The sequence below is a fragment of the Strongylocentrotus purpuratus genome, unplaced genomic scaffold (assembly GCF_000002235.5).
Source record: "Strongylocentrotus purpuratus isolate Spur 01 unplaced genomic scaffold, Spur_5.0 spur5_scaffold_5, whole genome shotgun sequence".
NCBI classification, from domain to species: Eukaryota; Metazoa; Echinodermata; class Echinoidea; order Camarodonta; family Strongylocentrotidae; genus Strongylocentrotus; species Strongylocentrotus purpuratus.
The window spans coordinates 20,462,284-20,482,326 of NW_022145611.1; the positions used below are offsets into that span (position 1 = coordinate 20,462,284).

The 20,043-nt window shown below is 34.4% G+C and overlaps 1 long non-coding RNA gene across 3 annotated transcripts; it reads left to right on the forward strand.

Moving 5' to 3' along the window:
• The first annotated feature begins 1,413 nt into the window (after positions 1–1,413).
• Positions 1,414–19,157, forward strand: LOC105446971. Of its 3 annotated transcripts, XR_004066643.1 has the most exons (3): positions 1,414–1,499; positions 2,765–2,824; positions 17,044–19,157. It is a non-coding gene; the product is annotated as an uncharacterized LOC105446971 (long non-coding RNA). The 3 variants fall into 3 exon arrangements; XR_973929.2 differs by lacking the exons at positions 1,414–1,499; positions 2,765–2,824 and adding an exon at positions 11,536–11,770; XR_004066644.1 differs by lacking the exons at positions 1,414–1,499; positions 2,765–2,824 and adding an exon at positions 11,777–11,859.
• The last annotated feature ends 886 nt before the right edge of the window (positions 19,158–20,043 follow it).

A 20,043-nucleotide genomic window follows, 5' to 3' on the forward strand; every position in this document is an offset into this window, starting at 1 on the left:
ACACTCGTGAGTAAGCGCGGTGAATGCTAGAGCTGCAAGTTCCTGAAACTTCTCAGTCATGTAAATCTTTGTATTTACAGGCCCTTTACAATTTCATTTGTCATTAAGGTGGCAGGTACTGCTAATCCTTCCAAAAAATATAAAAGTAACAAATAAAAACTGATTCCCCCATCTTCCCAAAATGAAATTCGAAAGAGATAAGCCAAGGTGGTATCGACTGTCAGTTCGTTGTTATTAATTATAAGATTTATAAGGCACCAATTACCCTTAAAAGCAATGGGAAAGGTGCACGAGTCCAAATAAGAAATCATATACACATAAATATAACATATCAATTAAGATTAAGACAAGTATAGCCCAAACCAAACAGATACAGTCTATAGATTTAAAAACAAAATTATAATCACATAGGGAAAGCGCTTCACAACGTCAATTTAGGCCTTCCATGATAAACGGTTGTTTTTACTTCAGAATATAACAAGTCAAGTATAAATGAGTGTAAAGATTTAGAGGGAATAATTATACTTTGAAGCAGAGCCATAATCTAATATAATTATATATTACATATTACATAAATGTTATGTTCAATAAAATAATGCAAAATATTATGAAAATAGAAAACGGAGCAAATTAAAAAAAGTTGGGGCCCTTGTGAAAATTGAAAAATAAATAGTTGCAAATCAAATTTATATTATTTCAAAGAGACAAACAGAAAAGAGGGAAATACTAATTTAGCCTATCGTGAAAAAAGATAGTTATTATATTATTTATTTCTGATGTTGCAAAATAATTGGGGTTATTGTTACTTGATTTAATGTGAAGTAGACATTTTTGGAGAATGATTCCATGCGTGAATTTAACTGCTGTACATTGCATTTACTATAGTTTATTTACCCGAAATATTTTTGCAGGGGCGTTTCTACACCATATTTAAATTTGCCTAATATTGGCTCAAAACTTGAGACAAGCAAGGAAATATTTGAAGAAAAAAAAAGCTAGGTAATTTTATCCAAAGATTTTTAGCAAACATTAAATGGGAATATGCTACCCAACATCACTCCTAATTCTGGTACTTTCATATACTGTATGTAACACTAAAATAAATACCTTATCATCCAGTCAAACTACCGTTAAGATTATAATGATTAAAACGCAAGATGGCGACATTGCACAAAACCATAGCGATTCATGCCCAAAACTGCCTATTCACACAAAACATGAGAGAAAATGCTAAGAGATGTTGTTTTATTTTATATATATTCTTTTATCTAACCCGAGTTACACCTTATGATTTTCATTTTAATATCTTAATATGAATCGTGAAATTATATGATAACAAAGTGAAACGCTTATTCTATCAATATTCAAAACTGTGAGAACAAAGACATTATCTAAAGTTATTGCTGATACAAGTAGCAGACGACACGCTGTACAACAGCCGATTTCTCGATCGACGCGCAAGCAATTAAAGTGAAGGAAATTGATCAGGAAATTGAAAGGTAAATATTTTTTGCTAAATGCGATGTATAGATGTGCAGTGATAACTTTTAGAAATATGGAATGTGGTTGTTTACCGTTTCATTTCCTTTGAAGAACTAATCCAATCAGATTTACTGTGTGAATCGTGAATGGCAAAGGTTCTCTAGCGCTATAGCTGCTCGAGCTACGAATGCAGATGAAGCCTTATGTAAAAATTTACCATGGGCTCGGCATGGGTAGTGGGATTGTCAGCACTCAGCAATTCGTTGCCATCGAGAAGCATGGAAGCTGTATGTAGAGATATATTAGAGAGGCTATACTGCTATACTGTGCAGTTTGCCATTGTATGAGATTAACATGTTTCCTTATATCAAGAATTCCCTGAATGAGAGTGATCTGATAATAAGTCAAATAGAAAATGAAAGTATTTAACTATTTATGGTAGAATATAATTATAATGATATGCATCTGTAAACTCATGAACTGACAAGTGAGACACAGCTCAGTGGCTCATGCAGTGGTAGTAGAGCTGTGTTTTTGTAACTGGTAGGGGCCTGGATCAAACACATTTTGATGCATTTGATGCAATCTTCAAGACAAAGGAAGTTATGGTTTGTTACTTTTGTTTAATTATAAGGGGGAATATCCCCCAATTTTGAAACAAATGTAGATAAAGTGAGATGGAGAGGATAGGTGAGAGGGGGGGGGGGGGGGGGGGGGGAGAGAAAGAAAAATAGAAATCAGAAAGAGGGAAGGAGTTTGAAGGTTGAGTGCTAAATTTCCACAAAATAACCTATAGTATGATAATAAAGACTTTTTATGTGAAAGAAAAAAACTAAAAACAAACAAACAACCCCACCCTGGATATGATTAGGATTTTGATACTAAAATTGTATTCTCCTTTTCTGTTATATCATTCATATAAGATTATTCAATACAATGGTAACAATGAAAAATGCGACAAATACTTAATCTATTGTGGATATGAGCAAGACTGGAAAAGTTATATAGATAGTTATTATTAATGATAATTTTTTTAATTATTTTTATTATTGTTATTGTCACTAATATTATTATTGTTGTTATTATTAGATATTGTTATTATTACTATTATTGTTGTGATAGTTATTTATATTGTTTATTATTATCATTGTCATTATAATTATTATTATATCGGCCAGAAAATCAATTAATGTGTAGTTCATTGAAAAATATAAAATTGGAAATCAGTGAATAAAAACCAAAAATGAAAAAGAATAGTTTGAATTTTCTTCCTCTCGTGCAGTTTGGTTTTGGAATTCTTGTACATCCCAACGCAAGTCCGATCAACTGTTCTTTGAAATTGGTGAGTTTTCATTATATTTCTTAACTATACCCACCTTATAAATCAATAAACTTACTAAATAATTTGTCTTTAAGATTGAGAGATCGCCCTTTGTAAGAAAACTAGGTCAAGCAGGCTTTATTTTAGAGGCCTCGATATAAATATCTATGCCAGACTGATGATTCAATTGCCATTTTAATGCAATAGACAACAGCTGCAAGCATACAATCTGTAAAACAAACTCTGGGAAAAACCTTCAACGGTGACATGATTTTTCCCGTCAAAGCGCATTACATTCTTGCATCCTAAGGCATTTAATACAAACTACCCAGTAGGAAGGAAAACAATGGATTTTATAATTATCTTCTTCTAACACTTTTGAGAGGAATGGATTTGATTGGAGTGATGGATGAATAATGATCCCTGAAGGATGGGAGGAAATCATTGACTCAGTGCCATAGTCTTTCCTGGATACGTGTCTGTCAGTGTGAGGGCTTCAAGGTCTGAGCTGATATCTGTATGCAACTGCAAGGCCTTTCTTCTTCCTCAATATTTCATGAAAAGATATATAATGTAAAAATTGAAAGTATCCCTATTCCCATGCGCAGTATACTGGAAGATGTATTTTTTAGGGGTGATTTTTATTTGTTTTTATTCTTTAAGAGGGGGGCTTGGGAGTTTTGGTTGTATTTTTTAAAATGAGCCTAACTTAAATTCATTTATAATCAAGAAAAATGGGGAGGGAGGGGGGTGCTTGAGCTTTGAGCCCCCAAGACTCTCCAGAGTTGTCATGGTCGAGTGGTTAAGTCGCCGGACTGTCGATCACAAGGTCAGCGGTTCGAGACCTGCCGCGGCACTAATGTCCTTTGACAAGACATTGATCTACATTTGCCACACTCAACCCAGGTGATGTAAATGGGTACCTGGCAGGAATTCATTCTTTGAAATGCTAGAGCGCCGAAATGGCAGCACAGCCGAAGCCGGGGTAATAATCTCTAAGTTTGGAAGCACTTAGTGATTGTAATAAGTGCTATTTTGAGTATTATTATTATTACTGCCTCTTTCATTCTGATGGTTTACTTTACACAAAACTATATGAAACTTTCAACATTTTTATTGTTGTTGCTCAATTATTACTCAATTATAAACGAAAAGCAATGGACATACTATTTGAATTCACAAGCGTCAACGAAAGATAGTTGCATAAGTTTTATTTGAAATGAAATTGACTTTGATTATTTAGGAATATACATCTGTATAACTATGTTGATAAATGAAGGAAGAATTTGATTTTGAGGTACTACATGGCAGACATTTGAAGGTATCGTCTGCCGAAAGCCTGAAAAAACACTAACTATACCTTTCTACATATAGAGTTATGCCCTTCTGGCTCTCTGGACAATTTTTTTTTTTTTTTTTTGGGGGGGGGGGGCCGGGGGGGGGGGGGGGCGGTTGGCTAAAAAGTGGATGATGTGACTTACATATAAAAATATATATTGTGATTGACAACCTGCCATTGTGAGGACCACATGATCACCCTTATTGTCTGTCATCATCATCATCGTCATCATCAGCGTTATCATCGTCATCGCTATTGTCATTATTATCATCATCATGGTTGAGACTACAACTTCATGTGTGGTAAGCATTATCATTTTTTGTTATCATTTAGGATCTTGTTTTGGAAGTTTAAAAGTTGCATAAATACATGTATATTAGATCTTATATTAGATATATATTTTATAGACCTAAAATATACAGAAATTCAGGCCAAGTCAGGCCAAAAAATCAATATAATCAGGGATTAACTTTTTCTAACAGATACATTTTTTGTTGTTTTCTGATCATTTAAAATTAATGGTAGGATCAGGGATTTTTATCCATGTTTTGTTAAAGAATTATACCTTTTCAAATGGAAAAGTGGAGAGGATGGATGCACTGTGATGAAGGCCTAATGCATGAGGGTGCCAAGCTTTTATTAGATCTTACCATTTGACACAAATATACCCATCAATAAAAATCTATGTAACACACAGGTTCACCCAAAGTACCTCAAAGGTATGAATACTGTACTATGCTTAGAAGATAGAATTACACAAATGAAATTATAGCATGGCAAAGTAGCCTACCTTCATCTTTGATACCCTTCAAACACCCACAATTATATGTGAAGTAAATCATCTGTGTGGAACCAGAAGGGTGTTAATTGCTCCAAAGAGACAAAAAATGGTAGACTCCAATATATATATATATATATATATATATATATATATATATATATATATATATATATATATATATATATATATATATATAATGGGTAAATTGTCAAAAGAGACATAATTAAGAGAATCAACTTTATGTAACAGTACCGGTACACGAGTCAATGCCCTATTGGCTCCAAACAGAGGAAATATTGAGTTAATTTTGATTTGCATAGTAGAAGGGTGTTAGCTGGGGCATTCCTAATAACATCCTTCTGTCAGACACCGAAGGTTATAGGGTACTCCTCTCCTATATGATCATGCCTGGTCTAGCTTGACTATGAGCCCATTCATACTAATGGAAATTTATACGAAACTGTGAAACTTGTATGAAGAAACTTATAAAGAATCATTATATTGCAAACGGAGCGCACGGACTGGGAAAACAACGTCGTATCAAGAAACTCTTTGAAAGAAACCAATTTGGAAGAGGTCAATTGACAGACAGCTGGCCAATAATTATTGCGCACTCATGATAAGCTCCGTGCGTCCCCATCTAGTTACATGCTTTTTATGCGATTGCAACGTTCAGACAAGATAGAGCAGGACCCTGATTCTTTTATGAGCTTCCTTTAGAAACGATGCTCAAATGTGTGTTTCACTAAGACACTATACAACGTTTCTTCAAACGTCATTCAGACGAGGAGAAAATTTATCAATTATTTGTATAGCTACACGGAATTGTACAGCTATATAGTCTGAATGGGGTATGAGGAGAAGATTGCTATCATTGTTAATCACTGCTCAATGAAGCTGAGATGATGACAAGCTAGAGGATAACTATACCAACTTTATTGGACCGCTCTGATTACCTTCCCAGATGGTTCCTTTCTCTCTCTGCCCCAGACACATATGTTGTACCGTGGTATAGTTCTTGATTTAGCCTCGGCATGTGTATTCTTACACTTTAATTGGGATGAATCACTATACAGATCAGACGTTAAATAAAATAATAATAACGATACTACTACTACTACTATTATATATACTCCTGTTACTATACTACTAGTATGGTCCCATTTAACCTCTCCTGTGTATTTACCATATACTGCTTTTCCTGGTGGCACTGCAGTTATTATTAAAATGATTTTTTAGTGAAACTAGGGTTATCCTTTATCCATCCCAATTCCATCCCAATTCCATTCATGAACAAATATAATTTCCCTCAGATTGACCATATAATACATCACATTTTCAAATTCTTTGAGTATTTTGCCAAGCAGAGTTTATTCTCACCATATGGGACTGATGAATAGATTCTATATTGGTTCTAGGGTACAGGTATAATATGAGAGAGAGAAAAAAAATGTGTCTGTCAAAATGAAACCTGTTTACGCTGGCTCTGCGAAGAGTAATAGCGTGAACTAAAGGCAAGTGACCCAAGAGTAATTCATCAATGAGTTTGTGTTGCATGGCCCACCTATGGTTCAATAACTCTTGATGCTTCTGTGTTGAAGTCAAGGTTTTAGAGTGTGAAATTTCACATAACCATTGCTAGAAGCGTTTGCTGCTTTTTGTCATGTTTTAGCATAACAATAATAGAGCTCTGCAGTGTACATGCATAGTACAAATATAGTGTAGATGGAGAAAATTGAGTTTGAACTTTGAATTTATTGCACTACAAGTTCTAGAGATTTTTTCACCAATTAAAGAAAGAACATTACTTCAAATGATAGAATGCAGGAGTTTGGGGAAATACATTGAAAACTTTTAGAATTTACAAAAGTGTGTTTGCATACTATGCATTGGAAACAAATTGTTATCCATTACTAGAAAATTATTCATTTCTAGGACATGAGTATAATTTTGGTATTCAAATGAAAATTTAGTGAAAATGTACCAACTTTAATTGCTCCATTTGTTGGTTTAGCTCTGCCAATGATTTGTTTGCTATCAAACTATATGCATACTCAAAATACAGAGAAAAGATAAAGGACAAAATATCTTTCTACAGATCAAGATTGTCCAAACACTCCATATGTGTTGAGGTACTGTGAAATATGATATGAAAAATATTTCCATGATGATATTATCAAGATAAGGTTAGGTTACCCTACCTTCCCAAAAGGTGTTAACTGTGTTTACTTTTATTATTACAGGCCCTACTATTAAATTGATGAGCTCAAAGATCATGTCCATATATGCATCCTTACTGCTAATACCCTCAGCAATTTAGATAGATGTTGCCATCTTGCTGATATTGATATTGAAACATATCAACACTGTAGTTGGATCAACATTTCTCTCCGAAATGGGAAATGATTTATAGCAACTTTTATTGATATGTTGTGTTTCTCTTTATGATATTTGTATATGTATCATGTCTGTTTCCTTCACTTTGTGTAGTCTTACATGTTTATTTGTTTCTGCGGTGTTCCTTTAAGAAGTATTTCCTCTGGTGTAAAAGAGGCCAAAGTCAAACAAGTTATCTCTTGACCTTTTGGTGTGTGTGTTTGTGTGTGTGAATGACCCCATACACTGCATACCAGTGCCAAGGCAATTAGCATACCTGATGAAGCTTCAAGGAGAGGGAGTGTCTATAGAGTTTATGAACTGATCAAACAAAGACAAACAAATAGTTGGTCATTAGATAGATAGGAAGATTTGATTTATTTATCTGAATTACATCCATGCAAAGGCTTGAAGTTTACTTATTTCATGTGTTGTTACCGTACTTCAAAATAAAGCAAGTGGAATGCTTGTCTAGTAAAATTGTTGAAACTTCATATTATAAAATGAATAATGATATTACACAACTACTTTTTAATTTGAAACACAGTGTTACCATCACAATGATATTACTTCAATGATTGCCTTTGATTAGACCAAGGAGGTAGCATATAGTGACTGGAGATGGAAGATTCAATAAAAAGAGGCCTAAATATCTGGGGCTTTATATCTGTATGATACAAAAACTAATGACTAGTATTGTCATGATAGAAATAAAGGAAGAGGTTTCTCCAGTTTTCCTTCAAGACTTTAGATAAAGGTTTTCCACTGGTAAGGATACAGGAATTTGTCAGAGTCTGATGTCAAGAATAGGTAGCCAATATCAGCTGATAATTAAGGGTGTGTCCAGCTTGCTTGATGCACATGCTCATTACTCTATCTTCATTTTTTATGTAGTCTGATACCAAGCATCATATTAAAAAAATAATTTATTAAACGTTTCAATGAAATCTGCTAATTTTGTCTATGTGGAAGTTGACATTTGTAACGTTTGTTTAAAAAAACAACCCAAACCCACTTTTAATTTATTGCCAGAATGAATCATGGAAGGATATTTCGGTATGACACTCTGTGGAGAAGCCGACAATCAGAGAGTCTGAGAGAAAGACTGTGCGCAGTGATAGTGTTTTCTGTTACATTTGACCCCAAGTTCAAGTAATGTGAAGACCATATGATCCGATGAGTAAATTCAAACCACATACTGAAAGACATGGGCTTGCCTACTGGCATTTCGCCACCTCCCTGCTCCAATAAAGGTGCAAGCTTGGCACGGATACACTGTTAGAAACTTAGAATCAATCTGTGAAGTTTCTTAATCTCCCCCCCCTCACTCTCTATCTCCCCCATTTTCTCCATCTGTCTCCCTCACCCCCATCTCCCACTAAACACCCACTCTTTATCTTTATCTCTCAGGCCGGGGGCATTGCTAGACCTTTTTGAATTGCTACTTTTCGACCAAATTTGCCAACAAGTTACAGCTTAATATATGTTTTTAAATTATGCAATGATTTTAATAGTGATTTGTAAACAAGGACAGAATATTTTTCTGAAATTTGCAGGCAAGTGAGTTTTTTTGGGGGAGGGGGAGGGGGTGTCAAGCCCCCGCACCACTCTTGTAACACCTCTATTCATTCTATGTCTTTTTAGTTATGCACCTGATTTGTAGTGCCTCCTTCTTGTGTTTTATGAGTGATGTTGTATTTTTCTTTTGTTTTGTTGATGTTTTCCTAGAACCATCTTGACTTTTTGAAACACAATTCCTAGCATTAATGTAGCTGTATGTGGAATATAACTGTAAATTTAGAAGCCATTATTTCCATGCATTCAAGTTGTAGATTTAATCTGCTCTCAGATCAGCACTACTAAATATCATAGCCAAGATCAAAGCCTTGTACTATTTTGTATATTGCTTTCCAAATCAATGCCCCAATTACTTTTGTGTTGGCTGTGACTAGCTGCCATTGATTTTTTATGTTTATTCAGGTGCCATGATGCGAAAAGGATTTTCACACATCTACAAATGATTATTGTGTGTGTCTGATGGAATTACAGATGAATAATGATATTCTATTGATCATCGTACACTGGTTCCTTTGTATAGTGATTCTTTATTTATGTAATCTGTGAGTATAATAGTTGACATACAGAGTAATACAATATTGGACTTGTATGAGTTGTATGCAGATCGAAGCATGATCGTCATGAGTGTCTTTCAATCATACTGAATGCAGTAGGCAACCTGTTTCAACTAAAGGAAAATGAACGGAAAACAGATCTGTTGAGTGAAGAAAAGATCTGAATTCTAAAAAGGGTATACAATGAAAAGAAAACCCCAATGGATTTGTAATATGTCTGGGTATTTATAAGTAGAAGCTCTCAATCTGACTTTTTACCATAAATTCCAGGAGTGTAATTAAATAGGGATGAATTTCAATGTAAAGAATAGAATAGGAAATATATATGAACGTTATAGTTTTTTCTCTATATATATAGAAAAAGTATGTCATATTTTGCTCTATAGATTGTTTAGTCCTGACCAAACCATAAAAAAACCCAAACTATCTTGTACTTCATCAGATGTGATTCCTTTTTCGGCCTATATTTTAGAGGATTCACCCCCCCCCCCCCCCCCACCAAAAAAAAATCACCTTAATTTCAATAATGGCAAAGCTTCAATCGGGTAAGGTACACTATCCCTTTAAGGGTTCAGCATCCCTGATCACTGTTTTGCTGGAGATGGAAGAAGATGTTGATGAATCATAAATAAGCTGCTCCATATTCTAATCAAGAGCAAGATATTGATTTTCTAGGAGCGATGCACAGGCAAATAGCCTTCAACTTTCAAGTACATGTAGCCTAGCATGCCAGGCAGAACAAACTCCTCCACTTGCAAAATCTAAATTATTTAAACAGATTATTTTATGGATACTGGAATATTTTAAACTACCCCCTTTTCATCAAAGCTCTAGCTTGCTCTGCTGTGCCCATGAGGATAGTCTTCATGTATTTCCTTCAGACTCAGTTGAGCTTATATTTATTGAGAGAGGGCAAGGGGGGGGGGGCATTTATTTTCAGGCTGGAGGCAAAGCAAGACTATGTGAGATTTGACGTTGGGCTATGTGTGTGCATATTATATTCCCACATGTATCAATACAAAGACACATACTGAAATATTCCATTCACAATTAGCTCCAATCAAGCATCCTTGAACTTTAAATTTGGAAAATGTCTATCTTTCATGGGAGGGGGGGGGGGGGGTGGTGTAAAGACAAGATATGTCAGGTTTTTTAAAATTTGTATTGGTGTTATACCTGCAAATTGTTTTATTGAATGTCTGGTAAATTCAATTTTTACTTTAGCAGTTTCCAGTGCAATTTTAGAAATAATTTCAATTAAATTTCACAGATAGGACATACGTGACATATTCATAACTTCTGCAAGTCGTACATAATTTGATGTTGGTTGCAAATGGAACATAGTACCTTTATATTCTAGAGTAGAGTCTGTGTCTCAAGACTAGTTCATATTTGTCTGGCTTTCAGAACCCTTGTCCTTTTTCTTTGTGATGTTCATTTAGATCCTAAATATATATATCATGCCATGTATGAACTGTTACATAATCTTTATCTGTAGTTATCAATTGACAAGACCATGTTACTTCTTGTGTTATCTGCTCGTTCAAAGATATGGTGTGGAAACTTATTTCAACTGATCTTTTGACCTTTGCAACTCCAAATTTACAGACATGGTTTACATTGTTAAGCAAATTTGATTGCAGGTATTATAGGATCAGTCATACAATATTCTGGTCGATCAATTATTGAGAAGAATAACCCCCCCCCCCCCCAAACCCCCCCAAAACACGAGATCTTTGGAGCTTCTAAATTACTTTTAAAAATCATCATAAAAAGAAGTATAAGCTAAGATTTATTTTATTGCTAAATGTATTACTGCTACATAATGATGCACTCTATTTTTCTCACTTCAGAGGGAAACAAATTTTTTTGTAGGGTGCCAGAAAATACATTTTATATAAAAATAAAATGTATCCAAATTGTGTACAACTATAATACTTCCACATACCACTTTTGACTTCATTTTTATTAGACTAATCAAATATATCCACAAAATTAGAGGTATATGTTTCAAAATATCAAATTGTAGGGGTATCTAACTATATAAGATCAAAGGAAAGGCTGTTTTTCAAGTCTAACTCTAACCAACTCCCTGCTCTAACCAAACAAAGTTCAACCCTATGTTTGATCAACTGTAAGCCCCGCCCACCCTCCCAGACTCTATCATTGAGTGCCTGTATGTATGTGTTCTTACCTAGCAACTGGTTGTATGGAATCACTCCTGAACTTTGTGACAAAGCAGAGTGCTCATCTTTTCAGATAACTAATCATTGCCCTGGGTGGTTCTCTTGATCAAAGGATAGGATTTAGGAAATTCACAAACACATCAAATACTACAGGTATGTAAGCCAGTTTGCATTTTGTGAAGCATAAGCATTTTATATTTCATGTAATGCATTAAGTGTGTCTTCCCTTGTAACTGGTGTTGGTAAGTTAATCAAAGTTGAATTCTTTAGCAAATTTTTATTGTAATATGTAAGGATTCCCAAGAAAGGTAAGACTTTGAGTTTAATTTTCATTTATTACAGTAAGTAATTAATTACTGCAATTTCCTGGTTTCAGAATGAGCTTCAATGGTTCATGCCTTTTTACTGGTTATAACAGATTTGTTTTGGGTACCATGTTTTCAAAATTTAATAACAAACTTTTGCTACTGTGATTTTGTTTTAAAGAGGATCTTTCTGAAAGGACTCCAAGAAGAGGAAAAATTATCTCATTCTATTAATAGTATTATGTATACCTTTAAGTCCTTTATGCCAAACCCTCATGAAATCATCTTTAGTGGATATGGTGATGTTTCTCGACCATTTCATTGATGGAGATAGATCTTTATTTAGAAAGGTAGAGAGGTATATGTTTGTACTTTGATGTGGATATATCATCTGGTAATATAGTAGTAAAATGACTGAGCTCTTTCTGGATGGACAATCTGCATCTGTTGCTTCTGTCTGACTTTATTTCTTGATTTAGAATGCACTTTACTCTCTAAAGGGCACCTTGAAAGGTCTAGTTTCTGAATATAGCTTAATCACTTCCTTCCCTCCCAGATAGCTAGTCATTCTAAAGCCATCTGTGTCTCTGTTTACCGAATAGCTCATCTTCTTTAGCTTTTTAAAGTAGTGAGTAAGACATTGATTATTTAGTGTGCTTTTTTAGCTTAAAGAACTGATCATGGAAGGATATGCATACATTTCCTGTATTGCAGCTGCAGAAGTAAATATATACTGCACAAATTGGTTTTCTATCATATCATATCATGTGACCTATTTCTTGTTTAACATTTCATTTGCCAAGAATCAAAAGGGCGTTAACCTTTTTTTACATGATAACGAGTCAACATCCTGCTTGTTCTCAACAGAAAATCCGTTTAGAGCCAGAAGGGTATATTACCTTTAAATGGAATGTGCCATGAGTAATGTCCTTTTGGTTCTTAAAGGTAAAGACCAGTTATGGTCATGCGATTGCATTGTGAAAGAAACGTTGTGGAATCGATCAGAAAAGGTTGATCATCTAGCATATAAGTATTGGTATGTACTGCAAGGTTCTGGAATCATCAAAATGATAAGAAATATGGCCCAGTCTTCGTAAAGTTACAAGCGCTGTACACAGAAAGATGAATATGGGACTATCGTGCACGACACATGCGTTTATCTCTCACAGACCATGTAGATAAACTAGTTTACCAAATATATCAATTAGTAGACGGTTTCCCGGCAGATTTTATATCATCATGTATTAGTCAAAACATATTCTTTCCCATGATTGGTAATAAGAGCTTCCATTTCATTTTTTGAAATTGGGGTGTTTCCAATACTGGTCTTTACCTTTAATTACCTGATGATTCTGGAAAATAAGAGAAGAAGTTACATATAATTAATTGGGAGTGAAATAGCAAATTATCACCTGATGTTATTTGTAGTTCTTATATCATGCTCAGAGCCAAAGGGGCATAACCAGATATCACTTCACATAGACAATAGATTTAATGCCCTTATGGCTCTCAGTATATAGATGATGCAATGGAGTTAATACCATCCTGTGCAAGCTACCATGTTATGTATATAGTTCCTGTCACAGGTCTCACATGACATTGATTATTGTTTGGTCTTGTAGCTGTAGAGGAAAGAATCCATGACCTTTGAATCCTGTTTGTAGTTGAAAGCGAATAAATACCTTTCATTGAAAAAACACCTTAAAAAATATTGTCTGCAGGGCTGTGCAGAGAGCCAGAAGAATCTTCTAACTTATACTATTATGCAAAAAGTTAATGCCCCTCTGGCTTTAAGCAGACTTATGTATTTGGTGAACAGCTGCCTTAATGTTTTTCCAAATGTATATTGAGATAGTCATCATGTTTTTATAATTGCCTTTATATATTGGACTCAGATTATTTAGGCTTGCACAATGTGGCTTGCACAATGTAGCGTACAGCAAATAATAGATGTGCAGAAACATGCTAAGGAAATGTGATGGAGATGCACTGATCATCTATAGGCTCAGTGCATAATTTTGAAAAATGGTTGAGAATTTGTAATTTCACACTTCATGAGCACATTGTATAGTAGCAACAACTGCATTAACCTGTGTGCTGCAAACAGTGATGAAGGAGGTTTAAAGTGGATAGGTGTTCATATAAACAGTCATGGTGAATAGGGGGGAAATGATTTTACTGTCGTGTAGATGAACTATGTTACAAAAAGGGCAATATGCATGTTCCTCCAGACCTGGGAATTGAATCAGGTGCCCTTTTTCAAGAGTGCAACAAACTTTTTGTTCGAAATTCAGAATTCAGAAACGACCCCCAGAAAAAATAGAACGTTTTCAGGTTTGGATTAAAAGCAAGATATTTTGGTGGTATTGTGTGACCCTCTCGTTTTTCATTCACAGTTTCGCAAACCTCTAGAAAGAGAACAGAATCAATAAATTCTATAAGGGTGTGTTGACTTGTTCAGCTATCATGGTCATCTTTGGCATAGCATACCATGTTATGTGGGTGTGAAGATACATGTACATGTCTATGGGAGCTAGTTAATCATTGCCAGGGTCTCCATCAGTATCAGTATCATCTCTGAGTATAGAAACCAGACGTCTCATGTACATATTGAGTTTGGTAAAGAAATATTTAAATTATACATTGGCACGGTGTCTGGTAATGTGATTTCATTTTCATTTTCATTTTATTTCGTTCGTCATATACATGATTATAACATTGATATTTACAGATAACTAAAGAACAAACAAATAACATAACAAAAGATAAACATAAAATACAAATATATATACGAATGAGGAACCAGCAAGAAAGAACAATTAAGTCTTGTGTGGTGCTGGTCCCTTGCGACATAATAAATAATTTCAAGTGGTATATTAGTATGAAATAGTGGGAACAAAATTGAGACCTTGGGTATAGTTTCTGACGACCTACACAACATGCTACTCATTCAACAACAGCAACAACAAAAGAGAAAGAAAAATAGTGTATGAATATAGAAAATCCACAGGGCAGAGAAACAGTGTTCTAGAAATGTTTATCCTGCTTATTTCAGGTTAGACATCTACAGAAGCAGACATGGAAAGAAAAGGAGCATAATTTAGTATTATGGAAAAGTGGAAAACAAGACAGAGCATACACTTATAGAATTCCTTATTGATGTATCAATTTTATGGTAGCGAATAGGGAATATAAATCATATGACGATAGATTCTGAGTAGTGAATCAATATCAGTTACCCTGAATAGCGAATGCATTTTGTAAGAAGAATTTTGTAACCAAGCCTTTTTTTATAGGCCATCCATGTTCATTGTTATAGAATTGGTCAGGTAATCTTCGATCTATTGGCATGTAGGGGGTCGTACTTTCAATATGGCCACTGAGGTGAGAATATTTGATTTCATATATGCCGCAAAATCATCCCACCAATTAAAGATCCATTGAATTGATTTCAGTGTTAGTACCCTAGATGGACTCCATGACGATAACCTTGGCTGTGTACATGTTGATACGTAACCATGGAGTTTCTATGCATCGATAGCATCAGGCCATATGTGTTGGCCACTGCCAATTCAAACATAATCTATTCATTGGTGATTATACTCATCTTGAATGTGTTCATTGATATGTAGTTATTAATCAAAGGGGATAGAGTGTAGCATTGGATGTTTAATTCATTTGAGTGCTATGGTTTTGCTTTGGATGGAGGTAGTGTGTTTTGTGCAGAATTAATCAAAGGGGTATAGAGGTAAGCTTTTTATATTATTATTAAAAATATCAAGGAATTTGTGTGTTTTGTGTAATGCCTTGAGCAGAAACATCTGATATATACATGATAAATATTATTTGTTGTATATCCTGTAATGCATGCAGGTTCAGTAACCTGGTTATGACACATGAGTCAGATGTGGTTTTGACATTGATTATATGATAGAAAAGAGTATGGAACCTAAGAAATATTGAAAGGACAATAATAGCTTACTGGGGGTTCCATATATTGTAAAGAAAGCATAATGCACTCATATGCTTGCAGTGAAGAGCAAGGATTCAATAAGACTTTTCAGCTATTAGTAGATTTTTTGTCGGGTGGGGGGGGGGGGTGGGTTCTTTGTACTTAACCAGTACTATAAATTTGTGATCGTCCATTTAGGCTCCCTGTTATGTGAGAGGATAGTAGGCTGTATTTTACACTGTTTAGTGTACTCCTGATGTACACTTGAGATAAATGATTAACTAAGGCACAGACATCTCTTCATTCAAGCAAGATATATTGGACATTCCATCCATTACTCGGTAATCAGTGCATATGCTTTGATGTGGTTTTATTTTTTAATGACTTTTATCATTATGTGGTCTAATTAATATCCTCTTTTATTGAGAGATGTATTCTTTCAGTATATCATTGCCTATTGAAATGAACCTTTCAGATTAATAACAATAGAGAAAGTTGACATAGTTGCTTAGGGAACCCCAGCTAGGGATATTGACATAAATAATTAGGCCAATGAGGAGGGCCTATTAGTCCAATATTGGTGTGGGTAGGAGGGTTAATTTTAAAACCCTTTGGAGGCTGATTTATTTTAATTTAAACTGGTATTTCCAGTGTGTTGGTAGCTCAATGTTTTTTTTTGTGTGTGTCTGTGTGGGAGGGGGTGGGTGGGGTGCTCAGATGTCAATGAGTTTAATAATGGACTTCATAACAGTGTTTGAATCCATTTTGCACCTAAATAGTTAAAGGATTGATATATTTCATACCCAGCTCATACCCATCCAGCTCAGCCGACCGACTGACTGACTTTCTTTTTTTAGTCACTCCTTTATTTAGTTTTGAGATATAACAGAATGCATAAAACTGAATTTAGACAAATTAATATTTTCAGTCTTGAATAATTATCGCCTTTACAACCCTGGGCAATTGCACCTAACCAAATGCCATCTTCCTTACTAAAGTTGTTTATGATCGTCTTGTAGGATGGTGAAAGAAAAACACATTTAATCATTAAAAATACATTCAATATATATATATATATATATATATATATATATTTCTATATACAGTCTTCATTTACTTTGAAGTTTCTGGAATACAGCTAATGTCAAATTACTTTTTCTCTCTTACAGATAACAAGTAATCTGTGACCTCTACAAGCATTGATCTTTGTGGTCTATCTCTAAAAGGAATCTTTGCTGTATAACAATGGCTGGAGGAGGAGCAGGTATTCTCTGGGCGATCATTTGGTGCGTCATTCTCATCTTCTTCGGCTGGCCGATCGGTTTCTTCGTGGCCTGGCTCTGGGTATGCATCATGCCGTTTGCAGTCTGTATAAGCTTCTGTAAAGACATCATGGAACTCTTACAAAAACTGGTTATGTTGCCGCAGACCTGTGCAGAGGGCATGGTTGGCCAGAAGCCAGTGTGCGGCTAAACTTTCAGAGATGCAACTTCATTGCGCAAAGAAACTTACAATTTTCCACATTTTCCAGGCTCTCAGTGACGCTAGCTGCTGCCATTTGATGTCCCAATATGCTTTCGGAAGATTGCTTCCAGTGATTTTATATAATTTGTAATTACACAATCATATTTATTATAATTATGTTCCATATTAGCCCTCCTGCATCTAATCTAATGTATGTTAATTATGCATTCAATATATTTGTTTAATTTCATTTATTATCTGTATAAAATTATATACACTTAAAATATTGTATCAAACCATATTATGTTCATGAAAATGTATGATGAAAAAAAGAAAAAAAAAGATGCAGAAACCAATAAATAAAATAAAATCAAATCAAATCAACTAAAACTATTTTTAACAACATTATAAGTGTAGTTGCTTCTAATTACTGGTATAGAAAAAGCTTCCTAATGCATGCAGTTTGTAAATACAGGTTCAAAGTTTTCTATACATTCTATTTCTATATACAAGGATCGACCATGCATATACTTTTGCAGGTATTGCAGGTATACGTTTATGCAGGCCTAGTTACGACTATATGCATGAACAGATGCATATTCATTACCATGCGTATGTATTGCTCGAAAGAAAGCTTAATTATTCCAGTATGCAAAAGATAATATTCCTGGTATGAAGCAGCACTGTATGCTTGTGTAATGAAAGAATCAAATGGCATAGATTTCAAGGTGTACATAAACCAATGAATGAATCAAATTAATAGAGTATTTTTATGATTGATAGATTGACTTCTAGTCGATATTACATAATTGGGCATGAAATCAGGGTATATTTTATTTTAACTACCGTATTCATTGCAAATCACACCAAATTTATATGTTAGGTATCATTTTTATGATTACTTCTTTCATTTCAAATCATATAAAATTTTGAAGGTAAACAGGCCAGGCATTATGCACCTGTTAATTACTTAAGCAATTAAGGAGATATTGGCAGTAAGTAAAAATGTTATCTTCTTTAGAGTTGTTATACATTTATATATACCTCATTTTTGTTTTATGATGTTTTCTACATAATGCTATGCATGCATTTCATCTCAGTAAATTTACCTAGGCTCTACATAGTAAAACTTCAGTTTCATTATATGAAATATATCGCTTGTTTGAGTATTAATATACTTTAATGACTACCTAGTGTACCGGTACTGTTTAAAACAAGAACGAAATATGGACCTTATAAGCTTATCATTCTTTTATGTGACTGATATTGCCCCAAAGGACTGGATATGTAGATGTTCCTCATGTACATAGCAAACATTTAAACCCAAGGATGAATGCCTGATAACATACAATATGCTGCTGCAGTTATCTTGTGTCTATCCTTTCTACATAATTCCCAGTCAAAGGAAAGGAATAGAATATTGACATTTTTTAATCTCTGGCTTTTTAATGTGTATTTAAGAAGAAAAAAAATATATATATTCAGTTTACTGTTATTGTTTTCTTTCAAAACATGCCATTTTGTAGACAATACACGGCATGTTGATTCTGTCAAAAGACAAAACATGCCATTTTGTAGACAATGAATATTCAGTTATTTTGTTGTTTACCGTAAAATGATGTTCTCTATCAAACATGCCATGTAGTAGCTGGTAGGCACAAGACCTCAACAGCATATTATTATGTACCCAAGTGCGGCTTCAAACATGTACGTCCAACACTGCTGTGCCAATATATCTTTGTATGAGATAAGTAATAATGTTTGTTTTTCATTAATTGATTTAATTTTGAATAAACAGAATGATTGATTTGTATAGTTATGCAAGTGTATTGTGATTTTTTGTTATAATTGTGACTGAGTCAAGAAATTTTAATGAATACACAATTAATCACTTTTAACAATTGATTTTAAAAGAGTTTGGATGTAACTATACATGTATTAGATGGTGATCTGACATTTACATTGGCGACCATTGCTCCAGGCTTTATTTTGTAGAAAGTAAAGAATTAGGTTTAGGGTTTCAATTAGTTTTTAATTTAGGTTTCGCATTAGGGTAAAGGTATAGTATTGGGTCCAGGGTTGAAGTTGAGAATTAAGTTAGTGTTGGAAATTACAGTGAAGCAATTCGTCGCTGTTTTCACGAAGTGACGGTAGTGAAAAAAAATTGCATTCACTTTGCGTTACGATTTTCCTCACTACCGTCACTTCGTGAAAACAAGGACGAATTGCCGCAGGAGCATATTAGATTGCAGGATTCCTATCCTTTTAGTATACAGACAAAAACCTCTGTGAATTGTAGTAAAGTGTATAGGGCATAGAGACTAATCAGACCTTGTATTGAAGCTGATCATGGTGGATGTGGGCGTGGTCTAATCGGGGAGATGGTCTAGAATGTAGACTACAACTTTTTTGAAACTTTTTAAGATTTTGAACCCATCTTGAGCTGTTGAACCAATGGCTGTCCAGCTTCACGTTACTCTTGATATTAGTCTATGGTACAGACCCTTCATAATGATCAGTTTGCAAACTAAAACAATACACCTCAACAGCAATCTGATACAAATTGTTGCCTGATACATGTTCATCATCACATCAGAAGGTCATGGGAAATATGCCAGAACAGAATTTTTTTTCAGAATTTGATACCAAAATCGTCTGTTTTTTTTCTTCTCCCTCCACTACTACCCTGCCGGTGAAAATATGTA